The sequence below is a fragment of the Tamandua tetradactyla genome, chromosome 8 (genome assembly GCF_023851605.1).
Source record: "Tamandua tetradactyla isolate mTamTet1 chromosome 8, mTamTet1.pri, whole genome shotgun sequence".
NCBI classification, from domain to species: domain Eukaryota; kingdom Metazoa; phylum Chordata; class Mammalia; order Pilosa; family Myrmecophagidae; genus Tamandua; species Tamandua tetradactyla.
Window position 1 is genome coordinate 69,480,649 of NC_135334.1, and position 21,404 is coordinate 69,502,052.

Here is a 21,404-nt window from a genome sequence, read left to right on the forward strand (position 1 = left end):
TAGCCAGCATTACAGTCAATGGAGAGAGACAGAAAACTTCCTCCTTAAGATCAGGAACGAGACAAGAATGTCTTCTGTCACCACTACTATTCAACATTATGCTAGAGAGTTCTAGCTAGAGAAATCAGGCAGGAAAAGAAATAAAAAGTGTCCAAATTGGAAAGGAAGAAGTAAAACTTTCATTATTTGCAGATGATATGAGATATACTATACTTGGAAAATCCTGAGACATCTATGACAAAGTTACTTGAACTAATAAATTCAGCAAGGTGGTGGGATATAAAATTAATGAGTAAAAATCAGTAACATTTCTATACACAATGACCTAATTAAGGAGTTGGTTAAGGAAAAATTCCATTCAAAATAGCAACTAAAAGAATCAAGTACCTAGGAATGAACTTAACTAGGAATGTAAAGGACTTCTACACAGAAAACTACAAAACACTGCTAAAAGAAATTAAAGAAAATCTAAATAGGTGGAAAGAGATTCCCTGCTCATGGATAGGAAGGTTAAATATAGCTAAGATGTCAATTCTACCCAAACTGATCTACAGATTCAACATAGCACCAATCAAAATTCCAACAACCTACTTTGAAAACTTGGAAATGCTAGCTACCAAATTCATCTGGAAGGGAAAGAGACCCCAAACAGCTAAAAGCATGCTTAAAAGGAAGAACAAAGTGGAGGATTAACACTTTCTGACTTTAAAACTTTTTATAAAGTCACAGCAGTCAGAACAGCATGGTACTGTCACAATGACCAATGGAATTCAATCGAGAGTGCAGAAATAGACCACCAAATCTATGGTCAACTGATTTTTGACAAGGCCCTCAAATCCACTAAACTGGAACAAAATAGTCTTTACAATAAATGGACATGGGAGAACTGGATAACAATAGCCAAAAGAATGAAAGAGGACCCTTACCTTACACCCTACACAAAAATTAACTCAAAGTGGATCAAACAGCTAAATATAAGAACTAGCACCATAAAGCTTCTAGAAGAAAATGTAGGGAAACATCTTCAAGACCTAGTAATAGGAGGTAGCTTCCTAAACTTTACACTCAAAGCATAAGCAACAAAAGACAAACTAGATAAATGGGAACTCCTCAAAATCAAATGCTTCTGCATCTCTAAAGACTATGTCAAAAAGGTGAAGAGGCAGCCAACTCAACAGAAGAAAACATTAGGAAGCACATAAATATATGTGTTATGGGTGTCCCAAAAGGAGAAGAGAAGGAAAAAGGAGCAGAAAGACTAATGGAGGAAATAATCAGCGAAAAATTTCCAACTCTTACGAAAGACATAAAAATACAGATCTGAAATGCACAATATTCCCCAAACAGAATAAATCCAAATAGGCCTACTTTAAGATACTTACTAATCAGATTGTCAAATGTCAACAACTACCAACAAAGAAAACTACAGGACCAGATGGTTTCACCAATTAATTTTATTAAACATTCAAAAAAGATTTAACATCAATCCTTTTCAAAGTCCTCCAAAAATGAAAGAGGAGGGAACACTTCCTAATTCATTCTATGCAGCCAATATTACCCTGATATGAAAGTCAGACAAAAACATCACAAAAGGGAATGTAAAATGGTACAACTCCTATGGAAAATAGTTTAGCAGTTTCTTAGAAAGTTAAGTCTAGTATTACCATATGAATCAGCAATACTTCTAATTGGTATATACCCAAAAGAATTGAAAGCAGGGACTAGAACAGATATTTTCACAACAATATTCAAAGCGGCATTACTCACAATTGCCAAAAGATGGAAGTAACCCAAACGCCATCAACAAATGAATAGGCAAACAAAATGTGACACATACCTACAATGGAATATTATTAAACCACAAAAAGGAATAAAGTTCTTATACAGGCAACAACATGGCTAAATCCTGAAGACATCATGTTATCTGAAATAAGCCAGACACAAAAAGATATATATTGTATGATCTCATTCATATGAAATAATTAGAATGAGAAAATTCAGAGTCAGAAACTAGGATACAGGTTACCAAGCCAGGCTGGGGCTAGGGAATGGGGATTTAATTTTTTATTGGTGTACACTTTCCATCTGGGATGATGGAGAAGTTCAGGTAATGGATAGTGGTGATGGCAACTCAACAATATGAATGGAATTAACACCACTGAATATATATCTCAGTGTGGATAAAAGGTGAAATTTTAAGTGGCATATGTCTGGATTGAAAGGATGTATGTACCCTACAAATGTCAAGTTTTAAACAAAATTCCATTTCATAAAGGCAGAATAATCTCTATTCAATACTGTATGCTTGAATCTGTAATTACATCATCTCCCTGGAGATATAACCCAATCAAGAGTGGTTGTTAAGCTGGATTAGGTAGAGACGTGTCTCCACCCACTTGGGTGGGTCTTGATTAGTTTACTGGAATTCTATAAAAGAGGAAACATTTTGAAGAATGTGGGAGATTTTTAAGAGAGCACAGAATGACATAGCCATGAAAAGCAGAGAGTCTAGCAGCCAGTGACCGTTGGAGATGAAGAAGGAAAATGCCTCCCGGAGAGCTTCATGAAACAGGAAGCCAGGAGAGAAAGCTAGCAGATGACATCGTGTTTGCCACGTGCCTTTCCAGATAAGAGAGAAACCCCGACTGTGTTCGCCATGTGTCTTTCCACTTGAGAGAGAAACCCTGAACTTCATTGGCCTTCTTGAACCAAGGTATCTTTCACTGGATACCTTTGATTGGACATTTCTATAGACTTGTTTTAATTGTGACATTTTCATGGCCTTAGAACTATAAACTAGCAACTTATTAAATTCCCCATTTTAAAAGCATTTTGTTTCTGGTATAATGCATTCCCGCAGGTAGCAAACTAGAACGGTATATACAGTACTAGAATAAAAATTTTTAATTAAAAAATAAAGCATGGGAGTATACAACAGAGTGAACCCTAATGTAAACTGTAGACTATAGTTAATAGTATAATTATGATAACATTCTTTCATCATTGGTAACCAAGGAACCACCCTAAGGCAAAAATGTTAAAATGGGGGTAGGTATACGGATTGATAATGGATGATGGTGACAGTAGTACAACATTGTGAATATATTTAACATCACTGAATTGTATACTTGAAAGTGGCTAGAGTTATAATTTAGGCTGTATATGTGTTAACAGATTATAATTATACAAATAAAGAATGAACAGTAATGTCAACTATGGATCACAGTTAACGTTATAACTATTATAATATTATTTCATCAATTGTAACAAATTATCACACTAATGCAAAATGTTAATAGTAGGGAAAACTGTGGGGGGTGCATAATATAGGAATGATGTACTTTCTGCATGATTTTTCTGCAAACTTATATCTTCTCTAATAAAAAATAAATAAAGTGGAAGAGAAAAAAAAAACACAAAAAAGGAAACTAGAGACCAAAATGCTTGATGAATACAGACACAAAACTTCCCCCAAAAACACTAGCAAAAAGAATCCAGCAGAAAATGATCAATAACTACATTAGTTTCCTCACCACTAAAGCAAATACCATGCAGTGGGCTGGCCTAAACAATGGGAATTTATTGGCTTATGGTTTAAGGCTATCAGAAGTCCAAAACTGAGGCATCAGTAAGGTTATGCTTTGTTTCTGAAGATTGGTATTTTGGGGCTGGCGGCTGGCAATCCTTGGTCCTTGACTTTTCTGCTACATGGCATTGCACATAGCAGCATCTTCTCTTTACTCTTCCAGGTGCCACTGACTTGGACTTCTTGCTTCCTGCGGCTTTCTCTCTATCTGCCTGAATTTAATTCTGCTTATAAAGGACTACAGTAATAGGATTAAGACCCATCCTGATTGAGTTGGGCCACATCTTAACTGAAGGAACCTCATCTAAAGTCCCTACCTGCAATGGATTTACACTCACAGGGATGGAATAAATTTCAGAACATGTTTTTCTGGGGTACGTAGCTTCAAATCACCAGAACAACCTAAATATAAAACTCTCAGAACATAGGGGGAAATCTTCAGAACCCTGCATTAGGTAATGAATTCTTAGAGATGACACCAAAAATATAAGCTGCAAAATAAAAAACAGATAAATGGAACCAAATCAAAATTTAAAACTTTTGTGCATCAAAGAACATGATCAGAATGTTAAATGATAGCATGAAGAATGGAACAAGAAAATATTTGGAAACATTGTATTGGTTAAGGGCTTAATATCCAGAATAGTATCAGGAACTCTTAAAACTCAACAACAAAAAGACAACTCAATAAAAAATGAGCAAAGGACTTAAAGAAGATATGCAGGTGGCCAATAAGAACATGAAAAGATGCTCAACACTGCCATTAGAGAAATGGAAATCAAAACCATGAGATACCACTTGGCACTCACTAGGATGACTATTATTAAAAAATGTAAAAGTAAAGCGATTGGCAAGGATGCAGAGAACCTGGAATGTTTATACATTGCTGGTGGGAATATAAAATGGAGCAGCCACTGTAGAAAACAGTTTGATAGTTTCTCAAGAAATTAAACACAGTATTACCATATATAACCCAGCAATTCTACTCCTACGTATATTCTTCAAAGAATTGAAAGCAACTCAAACTGATACTTGTAAACTAATGTTCATAGCAGCATTACTCACAATAGCTAGAAGGTGGAAAGAACCTAAGTGTCCATCAACAGATGGGCAAACAAATGTGGTGTGTGTGTGTATATATATATATACACACACACACACACACACACACACACACACACACACACACACACACACAATGGAATATTATTCAGCCATAAAAAAGAATGACGTTCTGATACATGCGACATGGATGAACCTTGAAAACATGCCAAGTGATATAAGCCAGATTAACATTATATGATTTCATTTACAAGAGGTATCTAGAATAGATAAATTCAGAGAGACAGAAAACTCAGTAGAGGTTTCCAGGGGTTGGGGTGGGGGAGGAGGGTGGGAAGTTATTGCTTAATGTTTACAGAGTTTCTGTTTGCAGTGATGTAAATGTTCTGGAAATAGACAGTGGTGAAGGTTAAAAAAAAAAAAAAAAAGAATCCAGCAGCACGTTACAAAGATTATACACCATGAACAAATGAAATTTATCACTGAAATGCAAGGGTAGCTCAATAAAAGGAAACCAATCAATATAATAAACCATACTGATAGAATGAAAGAATAAAACCTCAAGGTCATTTCAATTGACACACAAAAAAGCATTTGACAAAATCTAACAATCTTTCCTTATAAGAAAAAAACACTTATTCAAGGAATAGAAAGAACTTCTTCAACGTGATAAAGAATATTTGCGAGAAATTCACAGCTAACACCATACTCAATGGTGAAAGACTGAAAGTCTTCTCCCTAAGATCAGGAACTAGACTAAGGTCCACTTTTGGCATTTCTATTCAATACTGTATCGAAAGTTCTAGGCAGAACCATTAGGCAAAAAAAAGAAAGGCATCCAAATTAAAACAGAAGTAATAATATTCCTATTCAGAGGTGGTGTTACTTTATACATAGAAAATCCTAAAGAATCCACACACAAAAAAGCTATCAGTGCTAATAATGTTCAGAAAAGATGCAGGGTACAACTTCAACATACAAAAATCAAGTGGTTTGGCGGTTCCTCAGAAAGCTAGGTACAGAATTACCACATGAACTGGCAATCTCACGACTCAGCATATACCCAGAAGAAAGGGTATATACTGAAAGGAGAGATGCAAGCAGACACACACTTGCACACTGGTGTTCATAGCAACATTATAGTCATAATCGCCAAAAGATAGAAACGATCTAAGCAGCCATCAACCAATGAATGGATAAACAAAATGTGTAGTGAGAAGGAACACTATTCAGCAGTGAGAAGGAATGAAGTTCTGAAATATGTGACAACATGGACGAACCCTGAGGACATCATGTTGAGTGAAATAAGTCAGACAGAAAAAGACAAATATTGTATGATCTCACTAATATGAACTAATTATAATAAGTAAACTCATAACATAAAATCTAGAATATAGGTCACCAGGAAATAGGAGGCCAGAGAACGGGACTTCGTTGCCTAATACATGCAGGACTTTTAACTAGATTAAACTTAAATGTTTGGAAATGGAGAGAGGTGACGGTAGCACATTATTATGAGTATAATTAACAATGCTGAACTGTATTTGAATGTGGTTGAAAAGGGAAGTTTAGAGTCACACGTGTCACCAAAAGGAAGGCTGGAGGTTAAAACATAGGAATGTATAACACAGTGAATCTTGTGGACAATGACTGTGATTAACAGTACAAATATTAAAAAGTTCTTTCATGAACTAGGACAAATGAACAACACTAATATTACAAGAAGTTCATAATAGAGTAGGACGTTATGTGCGAAAAAATATATTCTATTGCAAACTACACACTATAGTTAACAGTAAGATCCTAATACTCTTTATCGACAGTAACAAATGTTACTGATACTAGGGGTCAGTAATGGCAAGGAGGGTAAAGGGAATGGGATGTTTTGGGTTTTCTTTTTTATGTTAATTTGTGGAGTAATGAAAATGTTCTAAAATTGTTTGTGGTGATAAATGAACAATGATATGATTTACACCGTGAGTCACTAATTGTACAGTTTGGATGGTGTGTGAATGTACCTCAATAAAAATACATTAAAAACACTGAATGAAGCTGCATCTGAGCTATAGTTTTGTTTGTTTGTTTTTTATATATATTTTTTGTATTTTTTTCTCTATATTATCATTTTATTTTTTTCTGTTGTCTTGCTATTTCTTTTTCTAAATCGATGCAAATGTACTAAGAAATGATGATCATACATCTATGTGATGATATTAAGAATTACTGATTACATATGTAGAATGGAATGATTTCTAAATGTTGTGTTAGTTAATTTTTTTTAATTAATAAAAAAAACTTGTAAAAAATACATTAAAAAAATTAATGTGTTTCTTATACAGCAGCAATGAACAATCTGAAAAGAAAATTAAGAAAACAATTACATTTACACTAGCATCTGTGAGAATAAAATACTTAAGAAATAAATTTAACTAAGGAGGTGAAAGACGTACATTGAAAGCTACAAAACACTGCTGAATTAAAGAAGACCTAAATAAATGGAAAGACATGTATCTGTGTTCACAGATAGAAGGAATTAATAGTCTCAAGATAACAAAACTACTCAAAGCTATTCAATACAATCCCTATCAAAATTCCAATGGCCATTTTGAAGAAACATAAAAGCCAATCCTCAAATTCATATGGAATTACAAGGTGCCCCAAACATACAAAAAATTTTGAAAAAAATAAAGTTAAAGGATTCAAACTTTCCAACTTCAAAACTTATTACAAAGCTGCACTAATCAAAACAGTGTGCTATAGTCATAAGGACAACCATATAAACAGTGGAACAGTACTAAGTGTCCAGAAATCAACTCAAGAGTTTGGACAAGTGGGCCAAGTCCACTCAATGGGGAAAGAATAGTCTCATAAAAACGGTGCTGGGAAAACTGAATTTTCACAGGCAAAATAATGAAATTGGACCCTACCTTACACCATATATAAAAACTAACTCAACCCATAAAAATCTTAGAAGAAAGCATGGGAAACAATCTTCATCTCCTTAGATTTGGTAATGTGTTTTTATATATGATACCAAAAGTACAAGCAAAAGAAAAAGAAATAAACTGGACTTCATCAAAATTAGAAACTTTTGTGCAAAGGCTATTAAGCAGTCTGAAGAGCAAATACAGATGGCTAAAAAAACACATAAGGAGATGCTCATTTTCATTAGCTATAAGGGAAACATAGATCAAGACTACAATAAGATACCACCTCACACCTATAAGAATGGCTGCTATTAAACAAGCAGGAGACTACAAATGTTGGAGAGGATGTGGAGAAATTGGGACACTTATACACTGCTGGTGGGAATATATAATGGTACAGCTGCTATGGAAGACATAGCAGTTCCTCTGAAAACTAAATACTGAGTTGCCCTAGACCCAGCAATACCACTACTCAGTATATACCCAGAACAGTCGAAAGCAGTGACACAGAGATTTTCACACTGTTATTCAGCATCATTCACAATCGCTGAAAGATGGAAACAATCCAAGTGTCTATCAACAGACAGTGGATTAACAAAATGTGATATATACACACAACGAAATATTATGGATTAATATAAGTGGATTAACAAAATGCAGTATATACACACAATGAAATATTATGCAGCAGTAAGATGAAATGACATCCTGAAGCATATGACAAGATGGAAGAGCAATGAGGATACAATGCTGAGTAAAATAAACCAGACACAAGATTGATACTGTATGATTCCACTTTTATGACCACGGTAAAGGTAAAATCTGATAATACAGAATATAGAAGTCCTGGAAATAAACGAAAGCTAGAGATGGGTGAGCAGTTAGCTAACGAGGTTGAGCTTAAATGTAAGGGAACACACAGAAGTGAAAATGGTTCACCAGTGAATCTATAAATAAAATTACCAATTGAAGGTGAACATGATTAAAAGGGATTATATAGACCCATGTGTCCCACTTATTAATACTACAAATATAAATAAGTTCTTGTATGAACTACTGCAAAGGTATGAGTCTTGTACAAAGAGTATATAAGTTCAAGGTATGGGGGGAAATTACTATTGCATGTTATGGGATATGTTTAATCGGAACGCATCAACAATATCACAGCAACACCAGAGGTAGATAATGAGGGGAGAGACGAGAGTTAAGGGAAGGTTTGGATTTTCTATTCGGTGAGGATATGTTTATTGGTTATCCTCCTCTTGAGAACCCTGATATTGAGAGTGTTATGGATTGTGGACTTTGGATATTAAGCATAATTCCCAATGAAGGGAGGTGGCTGAAGGATGCATTGACTGAGTAGACTGACAAAAGATGGTGTATACATATGTGCAGCCACAAAAAGGAACTAAGTTGTAAGTCATGCAATGTTGCAAATGAACCTGTCGGACATTTGGTGAGGCAAAATAAGCCAGGAATTAAAAACCAACTGTATGGCCTCATTTAGAAAATACTTATAAGAAAACAGGGGCCGAGACTGTAAGCTCTTATAGCAGTTACATTTAGTCCAGAGTGGTAACTGTTATTTCTGAATTTTGAGGGGCTGTTTTATATACATATAACCTGGTATTTAGACATAAGAATGAAGTTGCTCAGGTTGGGATTAAGGTAATCCAGAATACAGGGGTAAGGAAGACACTGTATTTTAGAACTTCATCTAATCTTTGAGACCAAAATAAGAAAAGCTTATTTTGTCCAGAATCTAAATTTTCTGTAGCATATAATCCAACTCAACCTGTCTGGACAGATCGTTTAAAAATACAAACACTGGTAGCCCAGAGTAAGAATGAGGGCCTTGAATCCTGTACAGCTTAATGTAATGCCTGGATATATCCCAGCGTATATTAAGCGGATAATCAAAAAGTATTGGCAAAGTCCCTTGAGGGATGGGAGAAAGAATATGGAACTATTAAACTTTACCACTGGGGAAATCCCTAATACTGTGTCAAACATTAGGGACTCCTAAATCAATAGGCCAGGCTCTTGATCTTGAGGCTTGTTCTAGTGAAGCTTATGTATGTAGAACAGAAGCTTAGTCTACCTATAGGTTTGCCTAAGAGTTACTTTCAGAGGACCTCTTTCATTGTTCAGATGTGGCCTCACTCTCTCTAAGCCCAATTATGCAAGTGAACTCATTGCCCTCCCCACTATGTGAGACATGACATCCAGAGGTGAAAGTCTCCCTGGCGGCATAGGAGATGATTCCCAGGGATGAGCCTGGCCCTGGCACAGTGAGATCAACAATGCTATCTTGACCAAAAGGGGGAAAACAAGTATAACAAATGAGGTATCACTGGCTGAGAGAGTTCAAATAGAGTCAAGAGGCTACTCTGGAGGTCACTCTTACACAAGCTTCAGTTAGACATTGCGACCTATCATAGTTTGCCAAACCCCAACCAGGACCATTCCAGCCAATCCTGAAGAACACTTAGGGCAATATGTATGATTCTACAAAGGTTCCATGCACTTGGGTAAATTTCCAGAAACCTACAACCCTAGATAGGTCCCTGGACCAGGTAAGTTTTGAAACCCACGGGGGCCAGAGTTTCCAGAACATCAGATAGTTCCACCTCCCTACCCTTTACTACTGACAGCCCTTACAATATGAAAAAGTCAGAATGAGCATAAACCAAATACCCCTAAAGAATGGGATAGAAAGATCAAAGGTGATGGTGGAGCTATACAGAGACAGTAGGGTTTAACAAAAGAGTATGACTGCTGAATCATTATACTGATATTTCTTTTGGTCTCCAGTATCTTAGAGCAGCTAGAAGTAAAAACTTAAAATTGTGGAACTGTAACCCATACCAAACTCTGAAATCTGTTCTACAACTAATTGTTGTGCTGTGCTGATATTTATTGCTTTTTTGTAAATGTTATTTTTGACAAAGAAAGAAGAAAAAAGTGATGATAAAAAAAATACATATTCCTTCTTAAAAAAAAATACATATTCCTTCCAGCCTGCAATGTTTTGGAGGAACTAGAAGGAAAAAATCTGAGGAATGGGAGAAAAAATATAGAACTATTAAACTTTGCATGGTACTCCGTGACAAACTCTGGGATCTGTCCTGTAACTACTTGTTGAAGAATACTTTAAAAACTAATACTTTTTTCTTTTTTTGCTTTGTGCTTTGTATATATGTTATATCATATAATAAAAAAAGTTTTAAAAAAAAAAAGATTCTAAAGGTTCTATGCACTAGGGTAACATTCCAGAAACCTACAAACTCCAGATGGGTCCCTGGACCAGATAAGTACTGAAACCTAGCCCAGCCTCTCCAGAATATCAGACAGTTCCATCTCCCCATCCCATATTATTAACAGCCCCTTCTAACATGAAAAAATTAGAATGGGCATAGCCCAAATACCCCTAGGAGTAGGAGAAAGATCAAAGTGACAGTGGAGTTATACAGAGAGGGTAGGGTTTAATAAATGAGTATAACTGCTGAATCATCATATTGATATTTCTTTAGTCTCTAGTATCTTAGAGCAGCTGAAAGTAAAAATTTATAATTGTGGAACTGTAACCTATATCAAACTCTGGAATCTCTTCTACAACTAATCATTGCGATGTGCTTTGAAATTTATTGTTTGTTTGTATATATGTTATTTTTCACAAAAAAGAAAAGTCAATTGTGATGATAAATGCTCAGCTATAAAAAGATATTGCTTAACCATTGATTGTACACTTTGGATGATTACATGGTATGTGAATATATAATATATATCAATAAAAAATAATTTTAAAATTAATTAAAAACTATGATCAATGACCTATATATAAGAGCTAAAACCATAAAACTCTTAGAAGAAAGCATGGAAAAAATCTCCATATCCTTGGATTTGGTAATATATTCTCATATATAATACTAGAAGCATAAGCAACAAAAGAAAAAAATAAGATAAACTTGACTTCATCAAAATTAGAAACTTTTGTGCAAAGGCTATTATTAAGAAAACTAAAAGAAAGCCTACAGAATGGGAGAAAATAGATGCAAATTATACATCTAATAAGGGTATATTAACCAGAATATATAAAGAACTCATAACTCAATATCAAAGACAATTTAATTTAAAATTGGGCAAAGTACTTGAATATGCCTTTCTCCAAAGAAGATAAATGAATGACTAACAAGCAAATGAAATGATGCTTAACATCATTAATCTTTACGGAAATGCAAACCTAAACAATGAGATACCACTTCACACCCCCTAGGATGGGTATACACAAAAATATAGAAAATAAAAAGTGTTGGTAAGGAGGTGGAGAAATTGGAATTCTTGTGTACTGCTGGTGAGAATGTAAAATAGTTTAGTCAATATGCAAACCAATTTGGTGGTTCCTCAAAAAGTTAAACATATAATTACCATTTGACCTGGCAATTCTACACCTGGAAATATACCAAAAAAAACTGAAAACAGGTACTCAACACATGTACACACAAGTTCCTAGCAGTACTATTCCTAATAGCTAAAAGGTGGAAACAGTTCAAATGTCCCTCATTGGATGAATGGGTAAACAAAATGTGGTACAGACACACAATGGAATACCATCTAGCTATAAAAAAGGAGTGAATTGCTGATACATGTCAGTACACAGATGTACCCTGAAGACATGCAAGTGAAGCCAGACCTGAAATGGTCACATATTGTGTGATTCAATTTATATGAAATAGCTAGAATAGGTAAATCCACAGAGACAGAAAGCAGATTGGAGCTGTCAGGGGATAGGGAGAAGGGAATGGGTAGCGACTACTTAATGGGTACAAGGTTTTCTTCTGTGGTGAAAATATTTTGCAACTTGATAGAGGGAAGATTGCACAACATTGTGATTGCACTAAATTATACACTTTAAAATGTTTAATGTTGTTATGTGAATTTCATTTAAATCTTCAAAAAAATGGCAATGAAAATAATTCACATATCAGTGACAGCAAACAGAGAGGAAAAAGACTGGAGACAGTTCTATATATTAGCTAAAAAAATCTAAATAATAAAAGACACTAAAAATAGATTTAAGATTCTCAGGAGAAAGGATGGATGACATTGCACTTAGCTTTTCTTATTTTGTGCAAAAAGTCTGTCAAGCATTTTTTTCTGACTATTAAAAAATCATCCACACCTGCTAACATAAAAAAATAGCAATATATTACAGCAGGGAAAGAGAACTGAACTGAAGGTTGGGATCCCACATTTTAATCGACTCTCTTATTATTTGTGAAGAAAATAATTTAACTCCTTTCTTTAGGTCTTGATTTCTTTAACTATAAAATGAAATAAGAATACTACTAATAAAAATAACAAAAAAGACAACAGCAATATAAACAAGAGTAACATTTGTGAGCACTTACAGCATGCTAGACAGTGGTGTGTTTTACAAGTATTAATATATTTAATACTCACACAACCCTGTGAAATAGGTGCTATTCTTATCCCCACTTTAAAGGTGAAAAAACTGAGACACAGAGGATTAAGTAGAAGAGCCATGCAGTCTGGCTCCACAGCCTATGTTTTTAGCGACCATGCTATACCTAATGATCTCTAAGACCTTTTGGGTCCATGTGTATTTAAGGAAACTTAAGGACATTATTAAACCCTTCTGCTTCAGCCACCACTTAGCAATTAACATTCTTGAAATATGCTAAGAGCCTTGCTCTGAATGGCATCTAAGTTCACCAGATGTACAATCCCAATAGACCCCTGATGAAGGATTATAATGGAAAGAAATGGCTCATTTGAATCTCGTTATCTACGTAAGATACAGTCAAGTGCCAAAGGGCCCAGAGGAGATTTAGATGCCACTCAAAAGGCTTCTGAAATCCTACCTAACAATTCTTTTTCAGGGAAGGGAATAGTCTCCAGTCTAGGCAGAATGACTATTAAACTATTCAGGGAAACAGATCATTTTGCAAATCTAATCAGCAGGTATACTTTCACACAGATGATCACATGTATTTCTAGATCAGTGGTTGGCAGACATTTTTTATAAAGAGCCAGACATGAAGCATTTTATGCTTTGAAGACCAAATATGATCTCCGTCACATATTCCTGTTTTTCTTTTAAATTCTATAAAAATGTAAAAATCATTCTTAGCTCACAGGTCATAGAAAGACATGTACTCAAATGTAGTTTGTTTGCTTACCCCTGAACTAGATCTTTGGATGAGTCACCTTTTAAGAGATGTTACTGTACATTTTGAGAGTTTTTAACTGCTGACAACAGTCACAAGATTGCCCTTAACTTTATTAACACTATAAAAGTTATATTGAAATAACCCAGCTTATAGGATATGATTATGAAGCTGATTATGAAGCAAATAGCATTATGCATACATTTATTCATCTCAGGGCTTACTGAACACATAATATATGCAGGTTGTTAGGCTATTGCTATAATCCTCAAAAAGTTACAACACAGTTAAGGTTCCATGATAAATAAATAATGTAAGGTACAATAAGAAAGTTTAAAACAAACAAACAAAAAAGCTATAGGAGTTCTAGTATGGTAAAGATTCCATCTGGTAGAAGCAAGGAATATCAAAAATTGCAGGAGTCGCAGTATTTGGGATGGATTAAGGAGTATTAAAATATAAATGGCAGTGAAGGAAAGTCCTGCACAGACTGAACACCTTCAGCCAAAGCATGACAATGGGAAACCACAAGCTGTATTTAGAGAGAAAAAAAAAAAGGTACAGACAGAATCAAAAGAACTACCCAACTGACTCAATTTGTGCCAATGAAGAGAAGAAAATCAGGTAAGTGGTTTTGACATATCTAGCAGACAATGAACAGTTTGGCTATAACCTTTAAACAAAGGAATACATTGAAAGTATGCTTTAGGTACATAAATCAGGCAGTGGAAAGTAAGAGGGGGGATACAGAGTGTAGAGTCCATTGGTTCACCCCAAAACTACTGTATAATCCAGCCCTGTGGGGATGTGAGTCTAAACTTGGATTATGGCAATGAGAATGGAAAAGTAACCATGGATACCAGAGTTATTTCAAAGAAAAAATTTTTAAAACCTAGTGACTGATTGGATACAGCAGATAAAGGAAAGAAATGAATCAAAAACAGACTCCAAGATTTGAGGGCTATATAAATGGAAGAAAAAAAGGTTAATAAGACAGGGAAAACTGGAAGGGAAAGGAAGCCATAAGAGAAAAATGAAGAATTCCATTTGGATATGATGTAACAACTTGGAAATGACAAGTGTCTAAACAGAAATGGGGAGAAACCACTTAGACATAGAGAACTATAATTCTGAGTAATAAGCTGCATTACTGATAACAAGTAGTGCATTCCAATAGAACTTCTGATGATCTACTGTTTCAGAAAGATTCATTCATTCAACAAATATTTATTAAATTATTATTATATACTATTCACTGACAAATCAGTGAAGAAGACAGATACTGCCCCTGCCATTCTCAGCTTACAGTCTAGTAGGAAAGAGAGATGAGCAAACAAGCAAACTGAATATAACAGGATAAGGCTCAGTGACTAGGGAAATGAAATGTAAGGTGCAATAAGAGCATAAGTGGGGTATCCAAACTAGATGTAAGGGGCATGTCACAGAAAACTTTCCTGTGGAAATGAGACCTGAACTAAAACTGAGATTGACAAATTTCAGCATAACTTTAATTGATGGTTTGAGGCTGTATGTATCCAGAAAACATCATGTTCTTCTAATCCATTCCTGTTGGTAGGGCCTTTTGATTAGGTCATTTCAGTTGAGATCCATCTCAGTCAAGGTGGATCTTAATCCTCTTACTGGAGTCCTTTAGAAGAGGATAAAAAACAGAAAAAATCTCCAGAGAAGTTTAGAGAGGAGGACACACAGAAGCTAACAGAACCAGAAACTAAAGGAAACAAGCAGAAGTTGAGAGAGGAAGCCACTGAAACCAGAAGCAGAAAGCAATGAAACCTGGGAAAGAGGGAAGAGTAGACACTGCCATTTGCCTTACTATCTGATAGAAGAGCCCAAATTCGCCAATAGGTGTTCTTCAGAGTCCAGGTATTTCCCTGTTGATGTCTTGATTTGGACATTTTCACAAGCTCAGAACTGTGAACTTGGAAGTTAAAAAATCCCCACTGTAAACGCCAACCCATATCTGGTATATAGCGTCCTGTCAGGTCTAGCACTTTATAAGAGAGCCGTAGGAGTGGGAAACTTAGAAATGAGATGTCTGATTACAGGAAAATTCCATAAGCCATCAATCACTCTGAGGGCAAAGGAGAGCTATTGAAGTTATTTGAATAAAGGAGGAACTTGATCAGCATCTCAGAAAGATAAATCTAGCTACAGTGTTAAGAACCAGAAAAGAAGTAGATATTTACGAGTCACTATTAATAATGATTCAAAGAAAGAGGGAGGGGTCCAGGATGACACTTTTATTCTGAGTTGAGTGGTACCATTCACTGAACTAAGGAACACAACATGAGCAAGTTTCTTGAGATGGGGAGGGAAATCGAGCTAAATTTGGGAATTGCAGAGTTTGCATGTCTCTGAAACATCCAAACAATTTGACACAAGTATAGATATATGGAACTGTTAACTGGAGAGGCACATTTGAGAGGGATCTACATCATCCAGGTACAATATGTTAAGAAGAAGAAAAGAAGGCCCAAGTGGATGCCTAGTACAATAGTTTAAGGCTCTCCTGAGAGCTTTCCCAAGCAGGATCCAACAGTTTTAAAACCATAAGTAAATAGTCTGTCTACTTTATTGGGTAGATTAAGAAATCATGTTTACAAGGGAAAAAACAACTCGCTTTACCAGTTGAGCATATTTTCGGATGCAATGAGTGTACTTCTTTAAGATACAATATTTATTAATATGATTACTCCTAAAACAGCTACCTAATGAATCAAGAGACAACCTAAGCTGCTATGTGGATATGATAATTTGGACATTATTGTACTTTCAAGCATCAGTCAAGTTTAAGCTGAGAAAAATTGTGCAAGGATCTCTGCTAAACATCTTCAAGCTTTGTACACTCTGACTCTAAGCTTTGATAAAGTCCCACGCTGAGCTGTTAAGGAGACAAAGTGAGACCTCCTCTTAGATGTTAAACCTGAGCTAAGTATGTGCATTCCCTAAGGTTTGATACAAAAGTGGATGTTTATCATCTACCTCAAAATAATCAGAAGCAGTGAGAAATAACAGTGCTCCTAAGCAAAGGTATATAGATATGAAATTAAAAGTTAATTATGTTCTATTAAATTCAAGTCAACAGGGATGAAGAGATTATTGGTCATGTTTCAATACTTTAAATGAAACTCAAAATAATCACAGTAAATCACAGTTACAAACTCCAATATGAAGCAGATTCCATTTGAGAACTCAAACTGACCCTTTTAAAGTAATCATTCCTTAAGTGAAAACATATTTTAGAAGAAAACAGAGATAGGAAAAATGTGATCCTATTAGACTTCAACAATTCACTTATGGAGAAAAATTACCAAAGTTTATACTAAATCCTTGGACTTAGCATAAAAGTGAAAAGTAGATGAGATACAACCTCAGCCTTAATGGGGTTTGTACCCTACCTGACAGGAAGAAAAGATGTATACACAAACATACACACGCATTATATAACTAATGGAAAATATAGTAAGAGTGAATATTATAATGAGAGAAGGAAGAGTAGGCAACAATGGTATCATGTTAACTATAATCAGTGGAGAGAGAAGAAAAAGACAGGATTCCCAGCTCTGGAAAAGAACAGTCTAAATTGAAATCGACTTATCAGGAAAAAGGCAGGTCCAGAATGACTTCACTACAAATGAAAGGGAATAGTAAGCTTTCAAAATTATAAAAAAATTTCAAACTCTCCGAATTCCCTGATGAGAATAAGCCTAGAGCTCTGTTTCTGTTTACTTTTCAAGAACTTAAAAAACTCTCCAATTTCTGAGGTGGGAGAGACAGTGTCTAGAGCCAAGGGAGTAGGGGTGCAGTGGGCACTGGCCACTTGAGAAGACTGAAGGGTAACAAGATGGCAGAATAGTAAAGGCTGAGTTCAACCCTGCTCCATGGAACAATGAGAGAAGAAACAGAAAAATGAACAGGACTGCAGTTTCAGGGTGTGAATGATCAGAGAAGGTTTTCTATACTACATAGGGAGGTTCCTGGAAGAAAAAGTGGAGAAACTGAAATGGAAAGAATAGGCCCAGTGGTCAGAGGCTCGTAACACACACTAAAACCAGTAGCCCTGATATGGGATCTCTACCCTGCTCAATCAGCTGCCACAATCCAGGAGATGACCCAGAGGAGAAAAGGCGTCTAAAGAGTGCCATCTGCTGGAAAGAAGCAGAAAACACAGTCTGGTAACTGCCTATCTGTACAGATTTTAACAGAAACTCAAATAGAAGGCGAATTATTGACAAACCAAGTCCAAAATGAGCCCTTCAATGCAAACCCAAATACGAAACCTTAGATGAGTGAAAAAAATCAATTTGAAAAATAATCTTATCAAGATAATCTAATGCCTGGAACCAGCGAAAATCACAAAGCATATATGGCCCAGCCAAATGGCCAAATTAAAACAATGGAGGGGACACGTAAAGTGGAATTAATCAAGGATGCTCATAATGACACAAAGGATATCAAGAAGTCACTGGGACGCTCCTCCCCAGTCCCAAGCTCCCAGTGCTGCATCTGCCGACTAGGTCAGATCCTTGTCAAGCCTAAACTGACTAGAATTTTCTTCTTGTCACTCAGGTAACTGCGTCATTGCGATTCCGCCACCATGTTCAAGTTGTGCCTGATCCACAGCTCCATCCTGAAAAAGGTGCTGGAGGAGCTCAAGGACCTCATCAACGAGGCCTGCTGAGATATCAGCTCGAGCAACGTGAACCTGCAGAGCATGGACTCGCCCCATTTCTCCTTGGTGCAGCTCACCCTGCACTCTGAAGGTTTTGACATGTACTGCTGCGACTGCAATCTGGCCACGGGTGTGAACCTCACCAGCATGTCCAAAATACTACAATGTGCTGACGATGAAGACATCATTACAGTAAGGGCTGAAGATAATGCAGACACCTTGGCACTATTATTTGAAGCAGTAAATCAATAAAAAGTTTCAGATTATGAAATGAAGTTAATAGATTGAGATGCTGAATAACTTGGAATTCCAAAACAGGGGTACAGCTGTGTAGTAAAGGTAACTTCGGGTGAATTTGTTTGTATATCCTGAGATTTCAGTCATATTGGAGATGCTGTTTTAATCCCCTGTGCAAAAGATGGAGTGAAATTTTTTGCAAGTGGAGAACTTAGAATGGAAATATAAGTTGTCACAAACAATGTAATGTTATAAGCAATGTTGATAAAGAGGAAGAAGCTGTTATGATAGAACTCAATGAGCCAATTCAGTTAACTTTTGCTCTGAGGTACCTGAACATCTTTACAAAAGCCACTTCATGCTCTCCTACAGTAACATTCAGTCTGGAGATACACCTCTTGTTACAGAATATAAAACTGCTGATATGGGACATTTAAAGTAGTATTTGGCTCCCAAGATCAAGGATGAAGAAGGTCATAGATATACATAAAATCCAAGAAAAGAAAACAAACCTCTTTATGAACTGCTTCTGAGACCTCAGCAGGTCTTTTTTATCACCAAGTTTATACCTTTGGATATATATACGGATATTATTTTCTGTAAACAACCTTTTTTTTCCCCCCTCTGTACTCTATAGTTTAAAGAATAAAGTCCAAAGTCAAATCTGGCCTTAACCTAGAAATATTTCTGCCTAACCTACAAATACTCATGATTTTTTTAACAAAAGGGTATTGACTCTAAGTGCAGTTTTTTTTTTTGTTTTTTTTTTAAAGGAAAGACAGAGAGAAGGAAGGAAGGATAGAAGGAAGGAAGGAAGGAAGAAAGGGAAACATCTTTAAACATTTTCTTGTTTTATTGTATTTTGTTTTTCCGTTTTTTGTTACATGGGCTGGGGCCGGGAATCGAACCGAGGTCCTCCGGCATAGCAGGCAAGCACTTTGCCCGCTGAGCCACCGCGGCCCGCCCTCTAAGTGCAGTTTTAATAATGTTTTCAATTTAAATAAAGTTATCTCAATTTCAAACATCATAGGACAGTACCTTCATTTAAACGACCACTGTATCCAAAGGAACGCTCAGCTGAAGCTATGCTTTAATGTAAATGTGTTCAATTTTTTCAATCTAGAGTAGGCTGATATACTGTGTGGAGGGAGCAGTAAAATGTATTTCAAATACAACAGGATATAAATTTTTCTCTGTGTTAACTAGATGGTTTAGGGGGATTCATTTGCCAAGCTTATTTTGCTATTACTCTAAATTGCGCTCAAGTAATGAACAGGGGAGAAAAGAACAAACCCTATGTTTCATCATTTAGTTAGCATTAACATTTTTAGATGGCTGTTGTGCTCAAAGTTGAGAGGGCTTTATAAGATTAGCATTGCTAATAGGCCAGTGTTTCTTCAGCCTAGGGAATTTTTTTACAAGAGTTGTGGAAATACCAGTAGATTTGTAATAGGGCCTGTATTTACAAAATAATCTCTGGTATTTGAGTAAGTGTCCTTTTTTTAAGACTCTTTCCCTTAAGGGATGAAGATGGCTTAAATTCTATTGCTGTTGGATCCAAATAATAAATGGGTAAGTTGGGAAATTGTTTAAAAAAAAAAAAAGTATTAAAAAGATTTCCAGTAATTGCTGTGCTGAAAGGTCACAAACTGTCCATACTATGTATTGAGAGTTGCTTTATCAATATTGTCTTTTTTTTTTCAGTGTATCTTATGTTTAATTAATAAAATGACTAAAAAATTGCTCAGAGATATACTGTTTGCCTGGAGAGGGGGAGGGGATTAGCTGCAAAGACACCTGATGGAAATTTTGGGGATGACAGAAATATATTTAGATTGTGGTGATGGTTCCAGAACTATGCATTTGACAAAACTCATCCTACTGTACTTTATTATATGTAAGTTATATCTTAAATAAATTTGACTTTAAAAAGTTCCTAAAAATAAAAAATAATAATTTTTTAAAAAACTGGAAGAGAATAAATAAGAACTTGAAACACAGCAGATCTCACAGAGATAAAAGATACTGTAGACTAAATTAAAAATATACTAGTGACACACAACAGCATATTTGAAAAGATGGACAAAAGAATAAGCGAGCTAGAAGACAGGATAATTGAATTCAAGCGCACTAAAGAACAAATTAGTCAGAAAGACAGAAAAAATGGAAATGGATTTCAGGGAACTGATGGACAACAAGAAGCACACAAATATAAGATTTATTGGTGTTCCAGAAGAAAAGTTAACAGCTAGGAAGGTTGGTTGAGATAATGAGGAAAACTTCCCAATTTTTATAAAAGACATAAATATGCAAATCAAAGAAGGCCAATGAACCACAAACAGAATAAATCCAAGAAGGTCTACTCCAAGATACATATTAATCAGACTGTCAAATGTGGAAGGGAAGCAGAAAGTCCTAAACGCAGCAAAAGAAAAGTGATTCACTACATAAAAAGGAAACCACGTAAGACTGAGTAGCACCATGGAAGCAAGAAGGCAGAGGTATGATATATTTACGAAACTGAACAAGAAAGGCTTCCAGCCAAGAATTCTTTATCCAGCCAGGCTGTCCTTCAGAACTGAAGGAGAGATTAAAATCTTCTCAGACAATGACTGAGAGAATCTGTCAACGAAAGAACTGCCCTACAAGAAATACTAAAGGGAGTTCTGTCAGCTGAAAAAAAGACGGGAGAGGGAGGTCTGGAGGAG

At 35.7% G+C, this 21,404-nt stretch overlaps 1 protein-coding gene and 1 pseudogene across 2 annotated transcripts in view; one reads left to right on the forward strand and one right to left on the reverse strand.

Moving 5' to 3' along the window:
• UVRAG (UV radiation resistance associated) overlaps positions 1-21,404 on the reverse strand; it is a 496,833-nt gene that overhangs the window by 327,319 nt on the left and 148,110 nt on the right. The window lies entirely within an intron of this gene.
• On the forward strand, positions 18,385-19,186 carry LOC143643902 (proliferating cell nuclear antigen pseudogene; annotated as a pseudogene).